We start from the raw sequence: 7,778 nt of genomic DNA on the forward strand, positions 1-7,778 counted from the left end.
CAACCTATGAGCTCACAACAGGTCTGTCTTTAAAGTTTTACAAGTTTTTGTTGTTCTTCCTCTATGGAGAAAATGAATGGAGCTTTTACTTCTGGCACCCAACTCTTGCACTCTATTATCTTCTGTAGAGCTGCTTTACGGCTTAAATTGAAATAGTTTCATAATTGATGAATTTACACTGTTATTTTTCAGTTTGAAGCTTCTTTGAAAAATTCTGTATCAGGATCCATCACAAATCCTTTTTGGTTTTATTTTATTATTCTCGGATTATTTTGGATGGATCAAATAATGGATTGTGACTAAAAACCTATTACGAATTACTGTACATTACAAGGCGACTATATGCCATGCCATGAGTGTACTATATTTGTTTCTCTTCTCCGTCCAGCCCCCCACTAACATTTTTCCCCGCCCGAATCTGCTCGCTGTCAGGCTTGGCTGAGGCCCCGGACTTTGTGTTCAGCACAGATCGCCCAAATGGTCTGGGACAGGATGATGAAGTCTCATTAGCCCCCCATGCCATCTGACGAGAGGAGCTTAGGCTTCAGCGCAGACCGCCCTGTGAGAGAGCGCCCACAGCCACAGCCAGAGACTCAGCTCCAAAAACCCATCTCAACACACTCTCTAGTCATAACCCCCCTGCGGTGCAAGAGCGATTGTGGCACGCACCAGGGACAGTATGCTCGAACACAGAGCAAAGCAAGGCTCCTGGCATCTGGACATCAAACACAGCACATTGCGGACTGGTAGCATATGGCCTTCTTATTATGGCTGCCCTTCGCTGTGCAGACTCTTGAGGGTGACTATGACAAGATTACGAAAGGATCTGGGCTGGATATGGCTGCTTATGAGAATGCATGATGAAAATTTCTAATAAAGAATACATTTATAATTTATTAAAAGACATTTTTTTCTGGCACTGTTTCATTACATGCTTCACAAAAAAGCCTTTTCGTATTATACTTTCATAAAAGTGCAATCAGTGCATCATGTTAATCCAAAACAATTCAAAAATCCAAATCAATTTAAAATTCCTGGTACAAAATGTTTATGTGGCCCAGAAAAAAAAAAAAAAAAGAATAATGATTTTTTTTTTAAGTTGTAAATAAAACCAATATTATTGGACTGCATTCGAAAATAAACACTATTTCAGAATTTCTAATTCTGCAAGTGTCCCTTGCAGTTTCTTTGTAATTAATTGTGAATTTTACTAGCTACTTTTTTTCAGTGTACAGCATGGCCTGGCAAAACTACACCAGTCCCATTTCACAAACATGTCAAAACCCCTAAAACTACCATTTTACAACAGTGGTTCCTTTTTTCATAATCTTTGCTTGGGGCCAAAAACAACACGACAGCCATGGGCTATAGCATTTAAAATCTTAGTGGGACCCCCAGATTTCAGGGCGACATTTATTGGTCATCCCTCTCTGAAGACAGCCCTTTATGCTTGGGCACGATAGTGCAAATATGCTACAAGTAGCCTAAGCAATTGTAACAGCACAAGGAAACTGAACATATTCTGCAAATAACACTGAAAATTATTTTATAGGCCTGCTGACCAACACACACCCAAATCCACAATTCATTTTTGGACAGCCTATAAACTAAATCAAGTTGGCCTCACAAACAGTTCACTCAACGCGCCACCTAGCGACCGCCAGCTTCACATTACAAGCGAAGTTTCCACTACGAGCCTCCGTGCTGTTGTTGGCATTGCAGTGGCGTCCTGACAGAGAGGTATTTGATATCGATACGGAGGTGTGAGGAAAATCTGCACCTCTGTATCTGTTATATCTGCTTTTGTTTTGGTATAATACTACACATAAAATTAAAAACAACAACCTCTGTAACTAACATTGGGCAATTTTCCCATCAAAAATAAATCTTTCACAGTCACACTACAGACGACAGTATTTGCATCACAAATGCGACTCTCTGGCAAGGTCCCAACTATTGCTCTTAGGACTGAGAAATTGTACTTCGCAGCGGCTCGATTAAAATGCTGACTGCCAGACCTTAACTTTTGGACATCACAGATGCTCCTGAGGGAAAAGCGCTGAATATTAAAACATCACAGGCAGTGAGAGAAACTTTGAGAAGCGGCTCTTAAAATCTTGATGCAGACCACACTGTTCTACAATATTTTAAACTGCATAGTGCGTGGATATTCTATTGTATTGACTTAAAAAGGCTTCGTTTATTTTTCCTTTTTATTATTTTTTCCCCATAGCAAATGCAATACTTTCATTGCCATCCGTTAAATAAAACAGACATTTTCTGAAAAATAAATACACAAAATAACAAAAAATACTGCCCCTTCTCAACTTTTAGATGTCATTCTATAATGATTTTGTAGCAGTATGTTAACGGGCACCGCAAATACACTCAGTCTGTACGGTATTGCACCTCAGTAAACGCTGCAAAAATCACGCTCACCTTTTCCTCTTGGTCCTTCGCGCGCGGATAAATTGTCAATGTTCTTGTGAAAATGCAGAAGGATTCCGTCACGTCGCAGGCGCTCTAGACGCGCTCTTCCCGAATGAGTGAAGGAAACATATTCAGGAGCATCCCTGCACTACAGGCGTCTTTCCCTCCGTTCCGCTCAATCACTGCGCTGCTCGCTCACACTCCGCGCGTCTACAATAAGCCCTATTGAGAAGCCACAGCTGCAGCGAACCTCAGCCAGGGGAGAGCACTGTGGAGAAACTCACAAAGGGACCACAACACTGTCGGCCATCCGTGAAGCATGCCTCGGGAGTCACAGTCCCCACAAACTCTGGGAAAAAAAGTGGTAACGCGCAACTTATTGTCCCTAGTGAAAAGTGGCTGACAAAATGGACAAGTCTCTGTTAGTGTGCTAGAGGAGCATCGCTCATCAGGGAAACGTTGCACTGAGGGGAGGTGCCGATGTCAGTCAGCGTATCCAAGGAGCCGTGGCGACTGTAGGATTCTAGGGGGGCACAGAGGGGCCCAAGAGTGCAGAGAGGGACTAAATTAAAATCTCGTCAGTGTGATTCTGTGTTCCTGAAATGTGGGTTCAAGCACTTACAATTATTATTTTTTTTCAGTCTAATTAAGAATCATATATCTCAACTAATGGTGTGATCTACACAGGAAACCCATCTGTGGGTATAGGTTACAACTGATTTCCAAACATTTAAATTGAGCATTTAAGGCAGTTTAATAATAATAACTTTTGACATAATTCTGTTTCCACTCCAATTTATTCAAAAATACATTAAATATTTAAGAACAGGTTAAAGGCACACTATGGAAGATTTTTGGATTAAAATATCCAAATTTTAATCATCGCCTGCATCGCCTATCAATGACATTATACTCACGTTACCCTCGATTTCCGGAAACAGCAAAGACGCTTTAATATATTATGTGTTTTATTTGACAGGTGAGCAACTGTTCATCGACAGAACAGTTGGATACATTCATCGACAGAAAACTAATCATTGTTATACAGCTCAACCGTTAGTATTTTTGTTTAAATCTTGATTTACCGCGAGTACCATTTTTTCCATGCCTAAAATTGATCTAGCTCACTGCAGTGTGCAACAAGTGTCTCATATAGTAGACACCGACCGAACGCACAGAGTAGCATTATAACAACTTTCAACACACTAAATATGATAAAACAGCGCTGCGTTACCCCACATACGCATGAGCGGAAGAAGCGGAAGCACCAGTCATTCATGAATATGATTTCTGCCCCAGTCCCATTGTATTCTCCACCGGCTGTAGAGGTGAAGACAAAAACTCCCATGATTCCACGAAATCAAGGCGTCATCAAGCTATGCATTTGTTTTGAATAAACGACCTCTAGTGGCGAAAAGTTACACAGTGTGCCTTTAAAATATAATCAATATGTAATATAGTGCATATATTTATCAAAATGCTCCCCTCTAGAGTTATTTTTTTAATCCAAATAAATTAGTTATGGTCATTGAATCGCTTTTCTGAGGTAAATATATGGTAATATATGTCACGTGACATTTTCCATTTTCCTTAAGCGGTGTCTTCATAAACAAAACACTGCCTGAGAAGTGACTGGACAGCCAAGAACTGCCTTCAGTTTCGGATGCAGCTGGGATCTTTTGCTGTTTGTATCAGTCAGCTTGTCTGTCTTCTTGGTGTTCAATACTTGTGGATAGAGCAATAGAATGAAAAGTGAAAGTAACAGAAGATCATACAATACATTTTAGCAGGCTTAATTAAGCATGAAAATAACTGAAGGAAATATAATATATGACAATGAATTTTTTTTTAGGTAGGCTAGGACACGAAGGATCCACCGCTGCATTCGAAATCAAATACTTTCCTTTTACAGTATATAACATGCGAAAACAGTATTGCCGAAAGAGTAGTATGTCCATTATACTCTCTGTTGTCATCGATGTTTCTATGTCTGGACACAAACACTGTTGCTGCCTGGTATTGGAGCATTTTTTTGAGTATGAGTACAAGAAACGAGCGTAGTATTGGGCCGATACCGATACATTTCTAGTACAAACGTTACTTTCACTCATTACCGGCAGTCACAGTTGCTAGGCGACAAGAATTATTCTTCATAGGCTAGACCGTCTCATTTAACAACACTTGGTCCAACCTTCACGACATTCGAAGGATGCAGCCTCCGAACTGGGACACAGCTAATTCGTGCAATGCTGAGAGGAAGTGGATTTGCCTGGAGTGAGGAGTTTTTTTTTTTTTTTTTTAAAGACAGTGTGTTGCCAATTTCTCTCTTGTAACAGAAGCATAGCTGTGTAATTTTTCCCTGTAGCCAGGAGGATTGGTTGTTGAAAGGCTTTGTGCGTTTTTCCATGGCCTCATGATCACTTGGTTTCTCTTAAAAGTAAACGGAGCGTAAAATGGAAAACATGGAGTGGAGCTGCGGCAGAGGATGCTTTGAGCAGAGAGGGGATTTCTTTTGCTTTGGTCTATTTTGGAACTACTGGTACTTTTGTTGGTCTTCTAGATTATAAGAAATATACAAACTAGCCGGTTTTTGTCAGAAAGTTACTTTCTTCTATTTTAGGTCACACCCAGTAAGATAGAGGATTCAATTGAGAGTGAAAAAGGTGTTTGACAAAGTGAAAATTGTAGTAGTCGGTCAAACTGTCACGGAATGGTAAATAGTGAAGCGAGGATTCATGTGCAGGAATCTCAGGATCTTTATTAAACAAAACAAAACTACAAACCAAAACTCCCCGTGGGGGAAAGGCAGGTGGGGCAAATTAATCAATAATCAGGTAACAAGATGGGAGGGGCTAGACAATTGACAGGAGAGCACATGGCACAAGTAAAAACATGCAAAGCCATGTGCTCACAACAAACCAGACTATACCCAACGCATGACAGACCGGGAATGCCAGAGCTCTGTCACCAACCCAAGATGTAACCCAAACAGAAGTGACGGAACTCTGACATTACCCCCCCCCCCCCCCCCTAAAGTTCAGGCTGCCAGGGCTGTATGGGCGACCAGGCCGGCGCAGGCTGTGCAGGCGACCAGGACGGAGCAGGCCCTTCGGGCGGCCATGGCGGAGACAACCAGGGTGGAGCAGGCACAGGAACAGACACCGGCTCAGAAACGGGAACAGAACCCGGCTCAGAAAAGGGAACAGACACCGGCTCAGAAACGGGAACAGAACCCGGCTCAGAAAAGGGAACAGACACCGGCTCAGAAACAGGAACAGACACAGGCTCGGCGGCGGCCATCTTGTCCAGAGACACAGACTCGGCGGGGCCATCTTGTCCGGAGACACAGGCTCGGTGGCGGCCATCTTTTCCGGAATCACTGGATCGGCGGCGGCCATCTTGTCCGGAGACACTGGCTCGGCGGCTGCCATCTTGTCCGGAGACACTGGATTGGCAGATGTGACGTGAACAGTCTCTGGATCGGCAGACGTGACCCGTCTCTGGATCGGCAGACATGTCACGTGAACCGTCTCTGGATCGGCAGAACTGACGTGAAGAAGCACTGGCTTGGTAGGTCGCATGGGTGGAGCCGGTAGGGCGAGACGCAGGGGCAGCGCAGGCAGGGCGAGGCGCTGGGGCGGCGCGGAAAGGGCGAGGCGCTGGAGTGGTGTTGGCAGGGTGAGGTGCTGGGGCAGCGCCGGCAGGGCGAGGCACTGGGGTGGTGCCCATAGTGATATTATAATGATAATGATAGTACCCCCAGCATTCCCATCTCCCACAGGCTCATTAAAGCTGGTGTTGAATGTGTCCTTTAGCACTGCGTCTCTGATGTTGAGCCCCACCGCTACAAACACAAACTGGTGAGCAAACTCCTTCACATTGGCTCTGTTGAGCGGAGGGGCAGAGAGATGAGAAAAGGAAGATGCTCATTCTTCTGCTGAATCCTCTATTGGCTGGTTCGTTCTGTCACGGAATGGTAAATAGTGAAGCGAGGATTCATGTGCAGGAAACTCAGGATCTTTATTAACAAAACTACAAACCAAAACTCCCTGTAGGGGAAAACAAAACAGGCATATGGCATCAAACAAGAACACGAGGGAACATGGACAACGAACCAGCACAGGACTGCCAACATAGGGAGACTAAATAGGAAGCAAACAAAAGAGGGTAACGAGAAAGGCAGGTGGGGCAAATGAATCAGTAATCAGGTAACAAGATTGGAGGAGCTAGACAATTGACAGGAGAGCACATGGCACAAGGAAAAACATGACAAGCCATGTGCTCACAACAAACCAGACTATACCCAACGCATGACAGACCGGGAATGCCAGAGCTTTGTAATAAACCCAATACTGTATGTAACCCAAACAGAAGTGACAGAACTCTGATACAAATGAAGAAATTTCAGGAAACAGTCTCTTGGTAGCGCAGGGACCCGATCCTCCGTGGAAGGTGAAGGAGCGACCAGGAATCCAACCCGAATCCAGAACCGAACTCAGGAACTCAAAGGCAAACTCCTCCGTGGAAGCAGGCAGAGTGATCAGAAGGATCCAATAATCCAGCACGTAAACTCAGAAACAGCCAGGAGACAAGACACAAACACTGGGAACATCCACAACGATCTGACAAAGACGAAAGACAATGAGTATAAATAGGCACGACTGATCAGATGCAGCTGGCGCCGATGATCAAATAAGTGGTGATCAGTGGCCACGCGCACACACAAAAACACAGAGCGAGAAAGAGTCAGTCAATTCATGAACCTTCATGAATATTGTTTAATTATATACAGTAAAATTATATACTGTAAACCCTGTAGTTTAAATACTGCAAGATACAACAGTCAATGCATGATCTTTATTTATTTATTTATTTTAAGTAATACAGGTAAAATATAGATACTGCACAATAATTATAGTATATTTTCATAAGGGCAAGTACAGTATGGCCTGGATCCATATGAATACAGATCAAGCTTTTTAAATTGGGTGTTAATTAACTTAAAAATGTATCTACTCTGTAAAAGAACATTTGGACATGAGCTGTATTGCATATCATTAGAATAAAGCTTATTGGCATGGTTGAATGAAACGTTACATAAATGCTGAAGTCTGCTGTATTTCGTCCTTTCCGCCCTCTCTTCGAAAAGAGAGAAAGATTTACAGTACTTTTTTGTAATAATTGAAATTTCAATCTTCCTTCGTTTGTAATAGCATGCCTGTTTTTTCTGACATTGAGAAAGAAAAGAGTCAAGTTTTTTAATGGAATTACGACGTGTCCAAAAAAGCTCCCAATGATAAAGTGTGCTTGTGTCTATCATCCACGACTCCAGTGTGATTTAAGTCACA

At 42.9% G+C, this 7,778-nt stretch overlaps 1 protein-coding gene across 1 annotated transcript in view; it reads right to left on the reverse strand.

Moving 5' to 3' along the window:
- The window catches only part of cdh7a (cadherin 7a), a 53,560-nt gene extending 50,761 nt beyond the window's left edge, over positions 1-2,799 (reverse strand). The window contains exon 1 of the mRNA XM_081373712.1: positions 2,440-2,799. The gene's annotated coding sequence lies outside the window, so the exon portion shown is untranslated. The remainder of the gene's footprint in view (positions 1-2,439) is intronic.
- Between the last annotated feature and the right edge of the window lie 4,979 nt (positions 2,800-7,778).

This window comes from Scardinius erythrophthalmus, assembly GCF_964197995.2.
Source record: "Scardinius erythrophthalmus genome assembly, chromosome: 9".
Lineage (NCBI taxonomy): Eukaryota > Metazoa > Chordata > Actinopteri > Cypriniformes > Leuciscidae > Scardinius > Scardinius erythrophthalmus.